The sequence below is a fragment of the Anabrus simplex genome, chromosome 1 (genome assembly GCF_040414725.1).
Source record: "Anabrus simplex isolate iqAnaSimp1 chromosome 1, ASM4041472v1, whole genome shotgun sequence".
NCBI lineage: Eukaryota > Metazoa > Arthropoda > Insecta > Orthoptera > Tettigoniidae > Anabrus > Anabrus simplex.
In genome coordinates this window covers 522,551,746-522,571,140 of record NC_090265.1, presented here as the reverse complement: position 1 = coordinate 522,571,140, position 19,395 = coordinate 522,551,746, and the positions used below count along the sequence as shown (strand labels likewise).

The following is a 19,395-nucleotide window of genomic DNA, read 5'->3' as shown; positions in this document are numbered from 1 at the left end:
GCAATACCTCATCCCACAATGCTCTTCCTGTCCGTTGTTTTCCTTAAACCTTGTCACAGCTTCCAGAAACACATGGATATTGCAGTCCATCAGAACAATGTTCGTTGCGTTCATGTTCCTATGCCAGTATGTAAAGGAAATTGAAACTCATTGTACCAGCAGGATTCAAGCTGGAGAAACATTCTATAGACTTGTCTGAGACCTAATATGGAACCCAAAAGTACCATTGAGATGAAAGCGAGCAATTTATCTGACTTATTACATGCCAGTTCTGACATATGGGAGTAAGACCTGGAGCATGAGGAAAAAGGATGAAGCAAGGATTCAGGCAGCTGAAATGTGATCCATCTGAGCAATGGTTGGCAAAACAAGACAAGATAAAATTTGTAATGAGAACATCAGGGACATGGCTCAGGTTGGCAGAATGCAGGATAACATAATTCTGAGTAGACTCACATGATATGGTCACATGCGAAGGATGGATCCTGATCACATATCCAGAAAAATGTATGGTCTGGAGTTAAAATATTCAAGACGAAGAGGGCGGCCAAGAATACGATATACAGACATGGTGAAAAACAATATTCAGCAACGAGGAGGGGACTGAAACAACATTGAAGAAGGAGAAAAGTACAAAGATAGAAGTTGGTGGAGGGGCTTAATTCGCCGACCTATCATATAGATGGAACGATGTGGGATATGTATGTATGTACCTTACGGTAGTAATGTATATTTTCTTGAAGTATTTATGCACTTCTGGAGTATAATGCATTTAATGTTAATTTTCCATTACACATTAGCACAGTAAAATGAGCATAACAAATGTTGTGATGGACTACATATCCATGTGTGGCTGGGAGGTGTGACCAGTCTCAAGGAGGATAATAGATTAGCAGAGCATTGTGGGATAAGAGGCATTGCTCGCGCAGCGTCGATAAGTTGGGTACATTATGTCCCAACTTGTAAGCAATAATAATAATAATAGTAATAATACACTTGGTGAGTGATATATGGCTGGTTTTTAATTTAATTTTGGGTAAACATCGAACATGTTACCAGAGATCTTCTACACTGACGTATGGCATGGAGTATGAATTGACTTACTTCTGTTCTTCAAAACTCCCTTCTGTTCTTCAAAATTCTCACTCTGCTGGATCCCAAGACCTTGGAATCCAACTCTAATACTGATCCACAGAGGGAGCTAGTAAACTTATACACAGTTCAAGAACATGTTCCCGTAATTCTTCTTAAACATATGCCATGCTCCACAGAACAATACGTCATACTGAGGTATATTACCAACTAAACCTTTATTCTTTACCGTTGAAGTATGCAAAAGAACATTGATGGATTTGTGTTCATTTTCAGAACACAAACGGAAATGTCCAAATAGGGGCAAAAATAAAGTGATAACAGTCCTCCAGGGTGGATTTTTATCATAGTTGGAGAGCTTCAGTATGGTGTATGTCCTCCACGAGCATTTATCACTGCTTGGCACCTACATAGCATGCTCCGTATAAGTCGACAGAGGTCATGTTGCGGTATCAGGTCCCATTCTTCAATGAGAGCCTGTTCGAGGTCTTAGGAGAGTCTGTGGTGGAACAGAATGCCCACAAACACTTCTGTTGAGCCTATCCGACACATACTCGATGGGATTAAGTTCAGGACTTACTGCTGGCCATTCCATCCCTTGAATGTCCAGTTCTCGCAAGACAGGTCTGGTGATGCGTGGTACATGAGCCCTGGCATTGTCGTACACGAGTACGAATTCAGGGCCAACACCGTATGCAGCAATTTACACATGCTGTAGTAGTATCTGCTTGATGTACCCTGCAGTGGTAAGATTACCACGGATGACGACAAGTTCCGTACGGCCATCAGTACTGATGCCACCTCACATCATCACAGAACCTTGTCCGAATTGGTCGCCTTCCTGGACAACGTTTGGCATGTACTACTCACCACGGCGTCTCCATACACGTTGACGTCCATCACGCTGTGTCGGGGGAAATCTGGACTTGTCTATGAACAACACAGGTCTCCATTGGCGAAGTTGCCAGTTGACGTGGGTACGGGCAAACAGAAGGCGAGCTGCGCAATGTTGCTGCGTTAAACGGGGCACTTGAACAGGACGTCTGGGTCATAAGGACACTTCCCTTCACCTGTTCTTTACTGTCTGGTCAGACACCGTGACTGAAGTGACCCTCCTGAAGTCTTGTTGCAGTTCTCTGGCAGTTGCTGAACGACACCGCAATGTACAGATGGTCAGATATCGGTCATCCTGTGGGGTTGTCATGCATCCATGACCTCGTTCAACCCTCCTTGTGAACTGGCCTGTCTCATTTTAGCGATTCCACAAGTGGTGAATGACTGACGGAGAGACATTGAGATCTACAGAAATACAACGAAAAGTCCACCCTTCCTGGATCAAAGTGACGGCCCTTGCAACTTGAACCTCGTTAAGATGCCTCATGGGATGTGCTGGTTGATGTACGTGCTCCAATGACCACGGCAGTCTGTGAACCTCACGACACATGGGCGCATTGCTATTCACTTTGTTTTGAGGGGTCACCTAACAGTTTAATGCATGGCTACACCTACAGATGGGGTATAACTTCGATTTGACATACTCTGAGTAGTTACGGTCTCAAGGTATGCTGAACGACCATTGGAACCCCATCTACCAAATTAACGTTCATATACCAGACGTTACAAAACATGTTCCCCTAGTCTTTTGAATTGTGTATGATGCTATTGTCTGATTTCAAAATGTAGGTACGAGGAATGTGTGATTGCCATGGACAAACCTGATAAGAGTATAGAAGATGGAAAGATACTGAGCAAGTTGACCACACAATTTGGGTCATGTAGCTTTGAGTTTGGGAGATGGTGTGTTCAAGCCCCACTATTTGCACCCTTGGAGATAATTTTCGATGGTTTCTCATTTTCACATCAGGCTATGGATGCTTCCTTCCCAATCCTACAGAATTTCATCATTGCCTTAAAATTTGTTTGCGTTGGAACAACGTTAAACAAATAACCTTAAAAAAAAGCTGCAAGGAATTACTGGCTTTCTCTGTAATAGAATGGTCCAGGAAACAATTTTTACAATATTCTAATATCATTATCATAGGCATTTATTCATCAAACAGATGTTAAATATGTCTTTTGGAAAATCAAATGTTTTTTCTCAAGTGCCTGATAAATCAAATTCTCGATCCACACATTAGTTTTAGCTAGGGACCTATGATTTTCACTTTTGCGATAACACAAACTTTTTAAACATTTTTCCCTAAAATGCTTGGGAAATAGTTACCTGTACATTATGTTGTTAACAGTTCAAAAATTACTGTAGACAGATTTATTTTGCAAAATAAAACAAAATGAGACAATGCGAATATGTCAAATTTATCAATTTTATGTGCATAATGATTCAAATTCATGGTGTTGGCTTTCTTATAAAGGTTTTTATTCCACCAGAATAGACCATCATGTCAATCACAGACTTAACAAATTCAACTTGTTCTCCCACTCCATCAAATCAACTCATGTGCATGTGTCATTCTGCTTAAGAAGCTGGTCAGTAACAGTCTTAATAGTTTTCTCTCTGTGTTCTGTTATGGCTAGGTATTATGCCCAAGGTAAGTGTTAGTGCAAAGGAAACAGCTCTTAAATTTAAAAATAACTGATTATGTGCATCCAATTGAAAAACAATATGTCAATACTGTAACTGTACTATGGCTTGGGTTAGAAATGATATGTGTATCAAGTATGTGCGAAGTGATAAACACAGAGTAAAGAGATCATTTACAGCCAGTACATCCTCTTGTCATAAGAGGCAACAGAGTATTGTACAGTGTAACTTTGTTGCAGACAAAAGAGTTATTGCAAGAGATAATTTTGCCAAGAGGTATTTGGTCGTTATTAGAGTACTCGAGGTCTAGGGATTCTTTCATTTTCATGCCCTTCGTGCCCCTTGTCTTCTTTGGCCGATACCTTCATTTTTCGAAGTGTCGGATCCCTTCCATTTTTTCTGTCTGATTAGTGTTATATAGAGGGTGGTCGCCTAGTTGTACTTCCTCCTAAAACAGTAATCGCCACCAGCCCCTGAGAGATGAAAGAGATCAACAAGTGGAAGTAGTAGTCTGTGGCCAGAAGGTTATGTTATTATGTGACAGAACGACAGATCGGTTGGGTTGATGTGTATTTGTCATGTTAATTCACCCTCTTGAACCAAAAATAGAGCAGGAGTTGTATGTTGCTGATGTACGTATTCTGGAAGCAGCTGATGCAAAATCATGCAGCATAGCAATACTTAATTCTGTACAGAAGTACTCACTTAACTACGACAATATCTTGGGACTGGTCAGCGACAGTGTAAGATACATGTCAAGGTGCTTCAGTTCCCTGAGTGCCTTCCTCGGAGAGGATGCAGTTCACATTCAGTGTTGGGCACACCGGCTAAATTTGATGGGATGCATATTCACGAAAGTACTGACAAAACTTAATGCAGCGGTGGCTGAGGTTAAGGCTGTGTTTTTCAATACAAGAAAGAGAAAATACCTCTGTTTGATTTCTGATAGAAAAGTATTTGTCTGAGAATCCTAAACTGTTTCCAGTACCAGTGTTGACAGGATGGAATACTTGGTTCGAGGTGGTTTTTTACGTTGAGAAGTATCTTTGTGATATAATTGAGTTTGTGCAGTTAGAAAGAAGATCTGACTCTATCAGCAATGCTGGTATTGACTGCATGAAATCACTGATGAACGATGAAGTAAGTACCAGGCATATGCACAAGTCTTTTCCGGTTTCACTAAGAGATAAGTAAAATTCTTTCAAGGATAAAATTTACTGTGTCCACCTATTCAATACAATTATATTCTATAGTGATTAAATCCTACATGAATTACATATACTAATTACGAACATGTTTCACCCTATTTTGGGGCATCTTCAGCCTAATAATAATCTTAAGGTCAAGCCTTTAAAACAATTAAACATTAGAACTTAAAACTGGTCTTATGCTTAAAAAATTGTTTACAAAAAGTTGTGCTTTAGGTGATATTTACATAGATTTACAATGTGTACATTAATTAAAACCCAGAATTTGTGACCAGGAAGCAATTAAAATTATCATATAATGACTAGAAATAGTCCAAAGCGTAAATCGGAACTTCTCCAACTGTATGGATGAATCATTAGGTTGATAGTTTATATAATTGTGATCATTCCAAGGTGGTTATGGTCACCTATGTCATAAGTACACAGCTACAAAACGGGAACCACGGTATAATGTCGATCTTGATGGGCTTGGATATCCCATTAGAAAGAAGCGTGGTTGGACGGTAATATTTTAGAGGTGAAAAACGTGTATGTTGGGACATATTGTCAGTATCATTCACATTCGTCCACATTAGTGGGATATAACACTTTCATCTTTACAATTATTATGTGGGCTCTACATTCATCATTCTAAATTCTTTTTTCTCTTATTTAGTTACAGACAATACTCATAAATCCTTCCAAAGGTAGAACAATGTACCAACGGGAACATTAATCCAACAAGAAAGGCACAAAATTCCAAGAAACATTTTATCTGATGAGCACCTGACTAATGAATGATATTGACAATATGTTCCAACATACACGTTTTTAACCTCTAAAATATTACTGTCCAACCATGCTTTTTTCTAATGGGATATCCAAGCCCATCAGAATCGATATTATACCACGGTTCCGGTTTTGTAGCTGTGTACTTACGACATAGGTGACCATAACCACCTTGGAATGATCACGATTGTATAAACTATCAACCTAATGATTCATCCATACAGTTGGAGAAGTTCCGATGTACGCTTTGGACTATTTCTAGTCATTATATGATAATTTTAATTGCTTCCTGGTCACAAATTCTGGGTTTTAATTAATGTACACATGGTAAATCTATGTAAATATCACCTAAAGCACAACTTTTTGTGAACAATTTTTTAAGCATAAGGCCAGTGTATTTAGTTTTAAGTTCTAATTTTTAATTGGTTTAAAGACTTGACCTTAAGATTATTATTAGGCTGAAGATGCCAAAAAATAGGGCAAAATATGTTCCTAATTAGTATATGTAATTCATGTTGGATTTAATCACCACAGAATATAATTGTATTGAATAGGTGGACACAGTAAATTTTATTCTTGAAAGAATTTTACTTATTGTTATCTTCAATACGGAACAGATATGAGATTAGTTGCTTGTAAATTCACTAAGAGATGTCGCCAGCAAACAGTACGCAGCATATTAATTTGACGCATACGTCAGTTTGTTAGTCTGAAATTAACCTACTAACACACACAAGTTGAGTACGTCAAACACTAACATCTGTGTTGTATCGTTCAGTGATCATGTCGATGTTTATGACTGAAAAAAGAAACATTTGCGGTACACATTGCTTTTTTTATTTAATCAAAATGCTCTATCGATTAGAACATGTAAAACATGGTTTCGAAAAATCACTTCAGCAAGAAGACCATGCTTTGTGTCTGGTGGGACCAGAGCAGTATTGTATTATGAACTCTTGAAGCCCGGCAAGTCCGTTAATGCGCAACGCTATCACCAACAAATGATCAATTTAAATCACTCGTTGATCAAAAGACGACCGGAATGGGCCAGATGACATGGCAAAGTGATTTTGTTACAGGACAATCCGCCGTCTCACGCAGCAAAACCAGTGAAAGACACCTTGAAATCTCTTAGATGGGACATCCTTCAGCACCCGCCATATTGCCTTGACCTGGCGCCATCTGTCACCTCTTCGCATCAATGGGGCACGTACTTGCAGAGCAGCACTTCAACAATTTCAAGGAAGCTGGAAAATGGCTCGACGAATGGTTTGCCGCAAAAGACAAGCAGTTTTTCTGGCGTGGTATTCATAAATTATCTGAAAGATGGGTGAAGCGTGTAAAAGCTGATGGCCAATATGTTGGATAAACAAAAAAGGAATTTCCCTTGAAAATTACATGTTTTCTTTACCACAGAAACTGGCAAAAACTTATGCATACACCTGGTATAATTTTAACAGAGGCAACATTTGTCAAGGAACATGCCAATGACTTAGTGGAATATACAGTGGCGGTCACAATAATAGAGCCACCTTTATTGACGAGATTAAGAACTAGGATATCTCTTAGTTCGCAAAATCTCCACGAGTACCGTGTTGTCAGTCCCTTTTAGACAACATCAGGGAAGACGTCGCTGCTATCTGTAGTCGTGCGAAAGGAAGCGTTTGAGGTAGACGTGCGAAAAGAGGCATAAAGGTAAGAATCTTATAGGTCAAAATAATAGAGCTGGTTTACAGAAGTCCCGTTCAAATTGATGTTTTGCAGTTGTTTTGGGTGCTAGCGATATTATTTGTCAACAAACCTCCACTCACTATAATTTTGTATGTAAATTGACGTTTGGTTTTGTTTACATTCTTCTAGATGGGCAGAGCAAAGCATACAAGTAATGATGAGCGTATAGTAATGTTCCGGATGTTAAAAAGTGTGATGTCCATGAATCAAATAGCTAAAGATTTACACGTTTCGCGAAAACGAGTCCAGTACGCCATTAGACTGGCAAAACAAACAAATCCGCAGGTGGAGAACAGGGGGCGACCTCGTGTAACTACTCCTCGCGTAGACAGACCCATCACTAGGGAAGTAAAGAAAGACCCATTTTTGTCAACACCACGACTGAAAGCCATTTTGTTTAGTGACAAAAATGATGTTCAATCATCATCTTCAACGATTCAAAGACGACTGAGATCCACAAAATTGAATGGGCGCATTGCGAGACAGAAGCCACATGTTTCAAAAGCTAATGTTCGGAAAAGGTTGGCCTTCACCCGGAGAAATGAACAAAAACCTAATATTTGGTGGAGGAACATCCTTTGGTCCGATGAATCCAAGTATAATAGGTTTGCCTCATACGGAAAAGTCTATGTGCGCCGCCCACCAAACCAGGAATTTAATCCCAAGTACACTTTAAAAACTGTGAAATACGGTGGCGGAAGTGTTACGGTATGGGGATGTTTTTCATGGTACGGCATTGATCCAATACACCGTATCAACGGCATAATGAACGCAGAAATGTACAAAGACATCTTGGCAAATGTGATACTGCCTTATGCTGAAGAGAAAATGCCGCTGAAATGGAAATTTTGGCACGATAACGATCCAAAGTATACTGCAAGGATCATAAGGCAGTTTTTTCAAGATCACCATATCGAAGTATTAGAGTGGCCACCTCAATTCCCTGACGCATCACCCACTGAGAACTTATGGGAGATCGTAGACAAGAGAATTGACCGGTCAAAAGCTACATCTTTAGATAAACTTTGGGAAGAAATCCAGAGAGCCTGGTATGCGATCAGCAGCGACGAATGCAGGCGTTTAGTCGACTGTGGGTAAGAGGTGCAGGGCAATCCTCAAAAATAAGGGTTACCCCACGAAGTACTAATGCACTCCTTTGCAAAAATGACTGTTCCTGTAAATTTCATAAGACTGAGATAAAGTACAAAATATTTGTGCCAATTGGCTCTATTTTTTTGACCCTGTGGTCTGGTATTCTTTTGAATATTATTGATTAGTTTGAGTTGTGTTATCTATATAACTGACTGTGGTACAATGTGACTCTGTTGTAATGGTTCCTGTACAACATAAAATTTTGTTTCCATCATAGTACAAACATGTCTAGTAATAAATTTGCACTTTACTCCAAACCTTTGCCAGGTGGCTCTATTATTTTGACCACCACTGTATCACTAAACTAGAAGGATCTTCCCATCCAACAAGTTCTTCACTTTATGGAGAAATTAGAAAAATATTTCTGAATATCAAAGTAGCAAAAGAAGGGTATTTTTATAGTGGAACAGAAGTTAAATTGCATCAGAAGCAGAGATGGTTCAAGGAGATGTTAGATCAGCTGTGGAAAACATTGCAGCATTAGCATTTACAAAATTGCAGTTAATGGTGTATAAAGACCCTGCTAATAATTTGTTTTCTGCACTTGAAGTATTTAGTCCGGTTATTATTTCGTATGGGAAAATAAGGATATATTGGAAATGTCAATATTACAATAAGCTATATACAGTATTTACAGATCAGGTAAATTAAAATGTAATGTCCAGTGAATTGAACCAGTTCACAACCTCATCGGTGGCAGTGTGTATGTCTTGAATAGTTCCTTCAAATCTTCTTCTTGGGCACTCCATAGCAACGTGCTGGATGGTCTGGGCGACATTGTCACAGTAACAGTATGAGTTTTCAGCTTTTCCCCACTTGTGAGAATTTGCATCTTCTGTGGTTTGTCCTAATTCTCTTTAAAGATGTCCATGCCTTTCTAGGTAAACTGAAACCGGTTGGAGCTTTACATGGATTGTTAATTAAACCCAGCTGATCAGACTTTGAGGAAGACCATTCTTCTTTCCAGGTCTGATCAGCATTAAAATGTGATTCAGCAAGCCTTTCTCCTAATTTCCATGATGGGTTCCTTGATTTCAATTTCACTGGTTTCTGAAATTTACAGTCCTGATGTAAGGGTAGTTGAGGGTTGCTGCGACATTTCTTTCATTCTCTTACCAGAGCTGCTTCCCTTCGTATATGAGGAGGGTGGATGTTAGCTAACACAGCTAGCCATTGTAGGGGTGTTGATATGATAGTGCCAGATATTGTCCTCATTGTGTCATTTAGTTGGATATCAACTTTTTCAGTATGTGCCCTGTTAAGCTACACAGGACAGCAGTATTCAGCCACTGGATAAACTAAAGCGAAGGCTGAAATTCGTAGAATCAATGCGTTTGCTCCCCAACCTGTTCCACTGAGCTTATGCAAGATGTTGTTTCTGGTTTTTATCTTTTCTGCGGTATTATGAAGATGATGTTTATATGTCAGTGTCCAGTCCATTGTGATGCCCAGATATTTTGGTCAAGGATTATATTTTAATCGTTGGCCTTTGAATTCCACTCGAGGTGTGTATTTGGCTCTTTTATTGTCAAGATGGAAAAGCTAACGTAAGGTTAGGTTTAAGTCGCCACGTATTAAAATATTTGTTCAATGTATGGAGATCCTCTGTAAGTACAATTTCTAATGTTTTGAAGTCATTGGATTGGAGAGTCAGAGCTATGTCATCTGCGTATATGAATTTCCTGGAAATAGTTTCTGGGAGATCTGCAGTGTAGATGTTGAACAGTAATGGAGCAAGAACTGAGCCTCGTGGTAAACCATCATTCAGTACATAAGGCTTGCTCACACTGCCATTTAAATGTACCTCAAATACTCTATTACATGGCATGTTGTTGAGAAGTGTCATGAGGGTCTTACAGGTAATAATCTTCAAGAATTTCGAAATCATTCCTTGTCGCCAAACTGAATCATAGGCTGATGTCAAGTCCACAAATACTGCAATGGGCTTCTTCTTGTCTTGAAATCTGTTCTCAATATGGCTGGTGAGTGCCAATATTTGTTCACAGCAGCTTTGTTCTGGTCTGAATCTGGCTTGTTGAATTGGTATGTGTTGGAAGGCTGTAGTTGAGATTCTCTTATAGATCATTCTTTCAATTAGCTTATAGCATATGTGTAAGAGTGCAATTGGATGATAATCCTCTGGACATTTTCCACTTTTCCCAGGCTTTAGAATGGCAGCTATTTTGGTTCTCTTGAGCAGGGGTGGAAATCTACCATTTTTTAAGATATCATTAAAGAATTTAACCAGCCACTCTAGAGTTCTAGGACCACAATGTTTTAGGAACTCTGGATATATTCCATCCAGTCCAGCTGCTTTGCCAGGTTTAATTTCTTTCAGAGCTGAGAATTGGGAAGTTGTGTTAGCCGGAGATAGTCTGGTTCTTAACTCAGTTTTGAGTTTCATCTTTATTGACATTATCTGGTCTCTTGGAAAGACTGACAATTCTATTGGTTACATCTCCTGGAGGTTTTTTTTCTCTTCAAAGGGCCCATCAGCTAAGCTCCGGATGTACTGCAGCCTTGAGGGTTATTGTACTGCCCTATGTAATTAACACCAGTCCATTATCCCTGTGTCTTTGATTAGATAATACAGTCCCATAATGAATTCTATATGAATTTCCTTTGGTTCAATTGTCGGTGCCAGGCTGAGTGGCTCAGACGGTTGAGGCGCTGGCCTTCTGACCCCAAATTGGCAGGTTCGATCCTGGCTCAGTCCGGTGGTATTTGAAGGTGCTCAGATACGTCAGCCTCGTGTCGGTAGATTTACTGGCACATAAAAGAACTCCTGCGGGATCAAATTCCGGCACCTCGGCGTCTTCGAAAGCCGTAAAAAGTAGTTAGTGGGACGTAAAGCCAATAACATTATTATTATTATTGATTATTACAATTGTCGGTCTCCAAAAAAGATTGAATCTTCTGCGATCTAAAGCTTTGCAAGAGCAGATTATATGATGGGCTCTGTCTGTTTCCTTCCCACATAATCTGCAGTCTAGGTTTCCTTTTATTATACCCATTTTAATTAGGTGCATTTTCACGGGAGCAAGGCCCGTGAGAAGAGCCACTATGTATCTTGCCTGAATTTTGTTACATTTAAGTAACTTTTCAGCTGTTTTCTTACATGGTTCATTGATATACATTTTCCCATGTTTAATACCAGGGTTGGTATACCATCTTTTCCTGTGTTCCTTTTTAATCCATTCTTTGATAGCTTCTCTTATGGAGCATTTGGATACTCCTAGAACCGGCTCTGGTCCAGGAAAGTTTTATGCCGATCCCTTGTGAGCAAGTTCATCAGCTTTTTAGTTTCCTTCAAATGCCCTTGTGTCCTGGGACCCATATCAATTTAACTTTGTTATGTTATCTCAGTTTAGTTAGGGCATTGAGACATTCTTCCACCAGTCTTGAGTTCACTTTAGGGCTTATTAGAGCCTTCAGTGCTGCCTGGCTGTCTGAATATATAAGAATCTTCTTATTGGTATAGGATCTTCTTTTTTTCATGTATGCATTGTAATATTGCATAAACTTCTGCGTGGAATACCGCAGGATATCTTCCGAGCGGAAAGCTAATGCTTTTTCCTGATCTCATTCCATATACCCCTAAACCTACCCCTGAGTCAGCTTTTGATCTGTCTGTAAACCAGGATGCTCAGGTTCTTTCATCCACTGTTTCAATTATTACCTCAAATGTTTTATTGAAGTTATACTGTGTGGAAGTGTAGTCTGATCGCATATCAAGTATGGAGTCTTCTATAATTTTTGTTATTGATGATATTCCTTCTGGAATACTTCAAATTTTACCCTCTTTTAGCCTATGGAACGCCATCCTCGCTTCCCCCTTGATTAAAATGTCAAGCGGGGCCAGGTCTAATAAGGCCTCCATAGCCGGTGTAAGGGTTGTTTTGAATGCTTCAGTAATTGCTAGGCAGGCTAATCTTTGAATTCTACTTAGTTGTACCAGAGATGTTTTATTCTGCACCTTAGTCCACCATACCAGTGCACCCTATGTTATTGAGGGTCTCGATACCTTGGTATACAACCAGTGTATCATACTAGGTGTTAGTCCCCACATATTCCATACATCCTCTGTACAGTCCTGAAGGAGGTTACAAATTTGTTATATATTTTGCTCAAATGCTGGTTCCAGGTTAACTTTGAGTTAAGGATTACTCCCAAGTATTTAACCTCTTCCTGCAGTGTAATTTCTTCACCTCTCAGAAGCAGGGGGCTTAGTCCCTTTTGATCTCTTCTTCTGGTGAATGGAACAATGGCTGTTTTATGAGGACTTGTTTTAAGTCCCTCAATTTCTGTCCAGTTGTATACAACTTAAAGTGCCATTTGCATTCGTTCCTTAACGGTGTTAGCAAATTTTCCTTGGACTATAATGACAATATCGTCAGCATAGCCAACGATATTAAAGTCCAAATTGCTTATTTTGTTAAGCACTCCTTCCACCACGAGGTTCCACACCAGAGGGGATAAAAACCCTCCCTGCAGACATGCCCCCGTGACCCTTGCAGACAGGCTGCTTTCCATACATGTTGTATTTATCACTGTTTTTGAGCGTGGCTTCAATCCACCTACAAGAGGTTCCATCTAGTCCTCACTCTCGGGCAGCTGTTAAAGGAGGTATTGTCGAAAGCTCCCTCGATATCCAGAAAAGCCCCCAATACTACCTCTTTTTGTTTCAGAGTTTTTTCCAGTCTTTGTACTTCCATGAAAAGGGCTGTCTCTGTTGCCATTGCGGCTCGATAAGCATACTGGTTCCGGTGCAGAGGTCTCTTAGCCAGTGCATCATCCCTAACATGTCTGTCAAGCATTTTCTCTAAGGTTTTGCGAATAAAAGACGTGAGTGTGAGAGGTCTGTAGGACTTGGCCCAGTCCATAGCTTTCCCGGGTTTAGGTATAAATACTGCCCTGCAGTGTCTCTACCCCATTGGTATATATCCTAGGGCTAAACTTGCCCTAAGTATGTATACTGCCCTGCAGTGTCTCTACCCCATTGGTATATATCCTAGGGCTAAACTTGCCCTAAGTATGTTTATCATAATCCCCACAAGCACATTAAAGCCTTTTTGGAGCATGATGGGCATAATTCCATCACTCCCTGGGGATTTATATGGTTTAAATGAGAAGATTGCCCATTTTAAGGTTTCATAGTAAACTACCTTCCTGGCTACTTCCCAGTCACTCCTGTCTGATTTCCAAAATGGAAACTCCAGTTCCAGGCTGTCCCATCCTCCAGGAAGTTCTATGATATCTGAGCCGGGGAAGTGTACATGAAATATTTCTTTCATGGTCTCTTCCGCGGTTCTGGTATAATTTCCATTCTCTCGTTGGAGTGAATTTATGCTATTTTGGCTATCCTTAGAGAGAATTCTTTGAAGTCTGGCGCATTCTGGAGTCTCATCTATCTCCGTACAGTACCTTCACCAGGAATCTCTTTGCTGATCTTAAAGCTTTATTGTAATCAGTCAGGGATTTCCTATATTTCTCCCATTTTCCTGATTTTTTTTTTTTTTTTGCTGTATTAAACAGTTTTCTAACCTGTCTTCTTTGGTCTGCCAGGTCTTTGCTCCACCAAGGAATCTTCCTGTTGGACTGCCTGGCTACCAGATGGCAGGTTTCTTTGTAGGCTGAAATTATTGCATCCTATAATTGCTCTGCAACAATTTCCATCTCTTCTACACTTTTAATGTTTCTGTTTATTCTCCTGAGTTAGTTCACTTTTGTAGTTGTCGCAGTCAGTTCTCCAAGGATTTCTGTAGTATTCTGTTTGGCAATCTAGTCCCGCCATGTTGAATATTATATATCTGTGGTCTGAACAACTTACTTCCTCAGATACATGCCATTCACTTACTTTGCTCCCTATATAGGAGGTAGATAAAGTTATGTCGATAACCTCCTGTCTGTTTTTGATCACAAAGGTAGGTTTATTTCCTTTATTCATTATGTTCAAGTTGCGTTCCAAAATGAATTCTAACAAAGACTCACCTCGTGGGTTATTGTTTTTGCTTCCCCATGCCAGGTTGTGTGAGTTGGCGTCCCATCCTAAAATTAGGTGTTCTCCATCCTTGTCACACCTTGCAACCAAGTACATTACTTCCTTGGTAGGTGGTAACTGCTCATCATCATAAGGAAGGTATGCAGATCCAAGGATAATTCTCCTTGACCCTTCCTGTGATGATGTCTGGATTACCACCGTCGTGAGGTCTCTGGAACAGAAATCCATTAACGGCAGTAACTTCATTCCTTTTTTGGCTTGTATACAGGTTCTGGGAGTCTGGTTGGTCCGATTGTATATCAATTCGCCTCCAACCCCTCCCAATCCTTGTATTTTGCCTTTTGCAACCTAAGGTTCTTGTATGAGAGCCAGGTCACAGCCTCTCATCAGCACACAGTCCTGCCAAGGCAGCCTTACTGTGTTGAAGATTTATCTGGACCACTCTCATTCACACTCTTGGGTCTGGGTTTACCTTTTAGTGGTTTAAAGGTTACTTGATTTAGGCCGCAGAAGACCTTAAATTGTTTTGCTTCTAGCTTCTTATAAGAGTCGGGGTCCACTGAGAATGCCAGAATTTGGCCTTTCTCGGTCACCTTCTGGCTCATAAGTTGCCAGTCACTTACCTGAAGTCCTTGGTTCTGTGCCTTCAGTCTTTTTTTAAAAATGGTTTCCACATTGTTTGTAGCTGGGACCCAGGCTAGGATCCGTGGCCTCCTTGGGAGATCTTTGGAGTCTACAACTTGCAACTCCATTCCCTCCCAAGGGCTGCCAAGTATGTCTATAGCTCTGGATAACCAGTGTTTAGTTTCTTCATTCTCACAGATCATCCAGAGGATACCCTGTGAGAATTTATTATCCAGATATTGTGGCGACACCTGTTCAGGGTTATCATCCAGCAATTCTAGAATTTCCCCTTTCACCAGGTCTGCTTGTTCGTGGTTAAGTTTTTGGTTTTTAGCCAATACGGCTACCTTGATGCCTTTTACAGCGTCCCTGTAGCTCAAAGGTTGCGTTGATGCTTTGGTACTCGCTGTTTAGGAGTGCTTGATTCTGAGCGAGGTCTTTTGGAAGTTAAGGTCTTTTCACTTCTGGGCGGTTTGTTTTCTGTCCAGGTCCTTTCCCTCATCTTCCTCGTTAGTTTCTTCCTTTGTGCTCCAGGGAGTTTTCTAGGTTTGATCCCAGTTTCTGATGTCTCGGGTTCTGTAACCTTTCCTGGAGTTGTCACCTCCATTTTAGAGTCTTCTGATGACGACAAGTCCGTGGATAAATCCACTCCTTGTATAGTTGATTTTGAGCTTTCGCTTAAGGTTTGTTCTAGGGTCTCCATTTTGGTCCCACGAGTACCGGAGAAATAAATAGTCCACTCAGAGTTCCGTTTATCTGAGTAAGGTTGCTTACTCAGGAAGGTCACCCAGTTTCCCTGAGGCTCCATTAGTGACACATCACCCATGTGCCTTGTACCCCTTCAGCATGGATTAAGGCAAGCCACACTTAACACCTTGGGATTGGGGAGGTGGTCTGCGATCTCCTATTCAATATATTCAGAGAAACACCTGTCCAGCTTGTCGGTGGTCAACTGACTACCGGGCAGGTGCCGGCTATCCGCCACCCACCGACGCATCACGATACCCGCTCAAGGTCCAGCATTAGGGTTTGCGGGATGTTACTCCTCACCAGGGACCCTCCCCCCGCTGCGGATCTCCTGGAGTTACTTCTGAACTCTTATTAATATATCTAAGTGTGGTACTTCCAAGCTTTCTCAAAAGATTCCATGTTTTTCTACATGAATGTTGGAAATTCATACTTGCCGTCATTGAATTCCATTTCTCTTTTCTGGAAAAATCCAAGCAGTGCAATAGTTTGTGGGCAGTTTCAGTTCTATTGCTGACTTGGTATTCTTCATATAACTCAGTACATTTTCTATTCCAACCGAGGATATATTCTTTCCTAAATCCTCTAGGAATGTGCTTCTTCCCTATAGAGCATATTAAACCAACAAATCACTTATAATAGTCAAGTTTTGGTGGAATCCACTGAATGTTGTAGTCCAGTTCATTAGTAAAAGCTTCCCAGTGTGCTTTTCCATAGTTCCAGCAGGGTACAGGTGTTGATCTTATTGTTGGGACCTCGATGCCAATCTTTACAGGAATTGGTCTATGTTGACTCCAGAGAAAATTGTTCAGTACTTTGCTGCTGCACTGTAAAGGTCTTCCATGTTGGGATTGGTGTCTTTCTTCCATCTGCCTGAATGAAAGGAGCCTTCGTCTTTTGCATCATACATTAGAAAAACACCTTCTGTTTCAGACCATTCTAACATGTTAAGACCATCTGCATTAGTGTATTCATAACCCCAGGACGTACTTCTGCTGTTGAAGTTGTCGGGTGATTATGTTCTGAATAGCGTCTTTGCTCCATGGCTGAGGAGGTGATTTATAAATGTTTATTAATTCCAAGTTTGCTATTTTAACCATGGTAATGAAGATGTCATTAGAGCCTATGTTTTGAATTTCTGCACGATCAATATTATTTTGGATGTGCATGGTAGTACCATAGTTTTTGTGAAAGGTAGCCACAGCAAGATTGAATCCTGGTAATTTACATCTGGAATGAAGTTGGTTTTTGTCCTTGCAATGTGTTTCTTGTAGTAGTACATCTACATGGTTGTCATTTACTAGCTTTAAAATTTAGTCATTTTTTGATCAAATTATACCCTCGATATGTTTAGTTGGATGATATTCAGAGAGGGTCCTATATTCTTTGCTGTCGATTGGTTCTGAAAAGAACTGTTTGGATTTGGAAAATGTTCCATTATCTGAGTATAATTGTAGTGTGTCCTCTGTGAGCTGGGATATCCCTGCAGCAGAACTTAGGGTCCAGTGGCCAATGTTGTGGCTTACTTAGCACCACCCAGGAGACATGTGTAGGGCACTTTGAGGTTATACCTACGGACGTGAAGCAACCATGTCCAGTAATCATCATTAACAGTAATGTCGATCCAGCACTAGTGAAAAAAAAAAAAAAAGTGAAGTCTATTCCATTCTTTAAAAATGAGATTGATTCACTGATCACAAAAGGGTACAGTGAACTTCAAGAGCAAACCAATCAAATTAGGTTGCGAGATGGAAAAATACTCATCCTGAGTTTAGTGGCAGAGCTCTACAGTGAGTGTGGTATCCATGTGCTAATGTCGACTGTTTCTTTTCTTGCTACTCAGGAGTTTTGAGCGACTTGCATTGCAACAGGAAAGTGATATTGTTCTCCTTTGACAGAAAAAAATATTATGATGGATGATTTTTTGTCTGTCCATGTAAATGAGTTTGTATAAGAAAGAGAGGACAACATGTTTTGTCTTATCTTCACAATTACTTCTCCAGTGAAATAAAAAACAGGTTGGTTTAAATAAATAAAAAAAATTTTGAGCTTGTTATTTTGGTCAAAGAACTAATAAGACTGATCCTCACTTATGTGTTAGAAACATGGTGTTTAACAAAAAATGTGCTACTGTTGGTTGCATGTACAGTAAAAGGGACATTCTGAGGTGAATAGCTGGCCAAGTGTGACAAAAGCCTGTGGAGAGAGTAATAATTCTGAATTCCATCTATTCAGATGAAGGTACAGTAAGTACATCATGGGCTGTAATGAAGAAGAAGAAGAAGAAGAAACTTATTTCAGACACTTCAAACTGAGTATCTCTATACTTCACACCACAATGCAAACTGCTCCAGTGTCTCTCCGGTACTTGTAACAGCAAAATGTTACTCTCAATCCAGTGAACATGGTTTCTGTTACTGCTGGAGGTGGCAGGTAAGAAGAAGATTCCAGAGAGCTTCTCTGCTCTTGAAAACATTCAACACTTTCTCCTTCGTCTTTCTTGTTCGCTTGACCGAGGGCTTCAACTGACAACTGTTGTTGATTTTTAGCATATGCCAGAAACTGTACCAATTTATAGAAAATGGAGCCCCTGGCCTGTGATAATTATACTATGCATCAGCCCCATCGTAGTACCACTAACATATAATCTTTGGTAAACAAATGCTGGAGAAATACAGACAATTAAATTGCCCCCTGACACTAACGGCAGCCCTGAAAATGGTTTTCCGTGGTTTCCCATTTTCACACCAGGCAAATGCTGGGGCTGTACCTTAAGGCCACGGTCGCTTCTTTCCAACTCCTAGGCCTTTCCCATCCCATCGTCGCCATAAGACCTATCTGTGTCGGTGCGACGTAAAGCCCCTAGCAAAAAAAAAAAAAAGGCCCCCTGAATGTGGCATTCATAGATTTTCTTGAGGCCTTTGACTTTGTTAAATGAGATGCTCTTTGGAGGATGTTAACTCTGATTCGTTGCCTTCTGAAATTTATCAAGATCCTTTGACTTCTCCCTGACAAAATGAATGGCACCAACCTTACAAGTAACGAACATGGAAAGCAGTATAAGATTACAACTGACATAAAACAAGGATGTGTGATTGCTCCTACTTGATTTTCAATTCTTACTGGTATTCTCTTTCACATTGTACTCTGCAAACTATCACAGCATATAGAATTAGAACACAGAACTGACTGGGGGTCAATTCAACAACTTCTGAAATGCGAGAGTGCAGCTTCCAGTCTTCTTCGTAAAAGGGTTTTCGTCAGTCATAGCATTCATGATGATACAAACTTCAACTTTGTGTATACCTACCAAGTTATTGTAATACCAACTCTTCTTTATGGGTATGAAGCTTGGACAACTTATAGAAGGCGTATAATGTGCCTTGAGAAATATAATTGCCAGGTTGAGTAACTTAGTTGGTAGGCAGGTTGGCAGGTTGTATCTTAACTCAGTCCGGTGGTATTTGAAGGGGCTCATTTACGCCAGCCTCATGTCTGTAGATTTACTGCCATGGAAAAGAACTCCTGCA

General features: G+C 40.3%; 1 protein-coding gene across 1 annotated transcript in view; it reads left to right on the top strand.

Moving 5' to 3' along the window:
- Positions 1 to 19,395, top strand: part of Ufm1 (Ubiquitin-fold modifier 1) — a 99,591-nt gene that overhangs the window by 22,362 nt on the left and 57,834 nt on the right. The gene's annotated exons all lie outside the window — the stretch shown is intronic.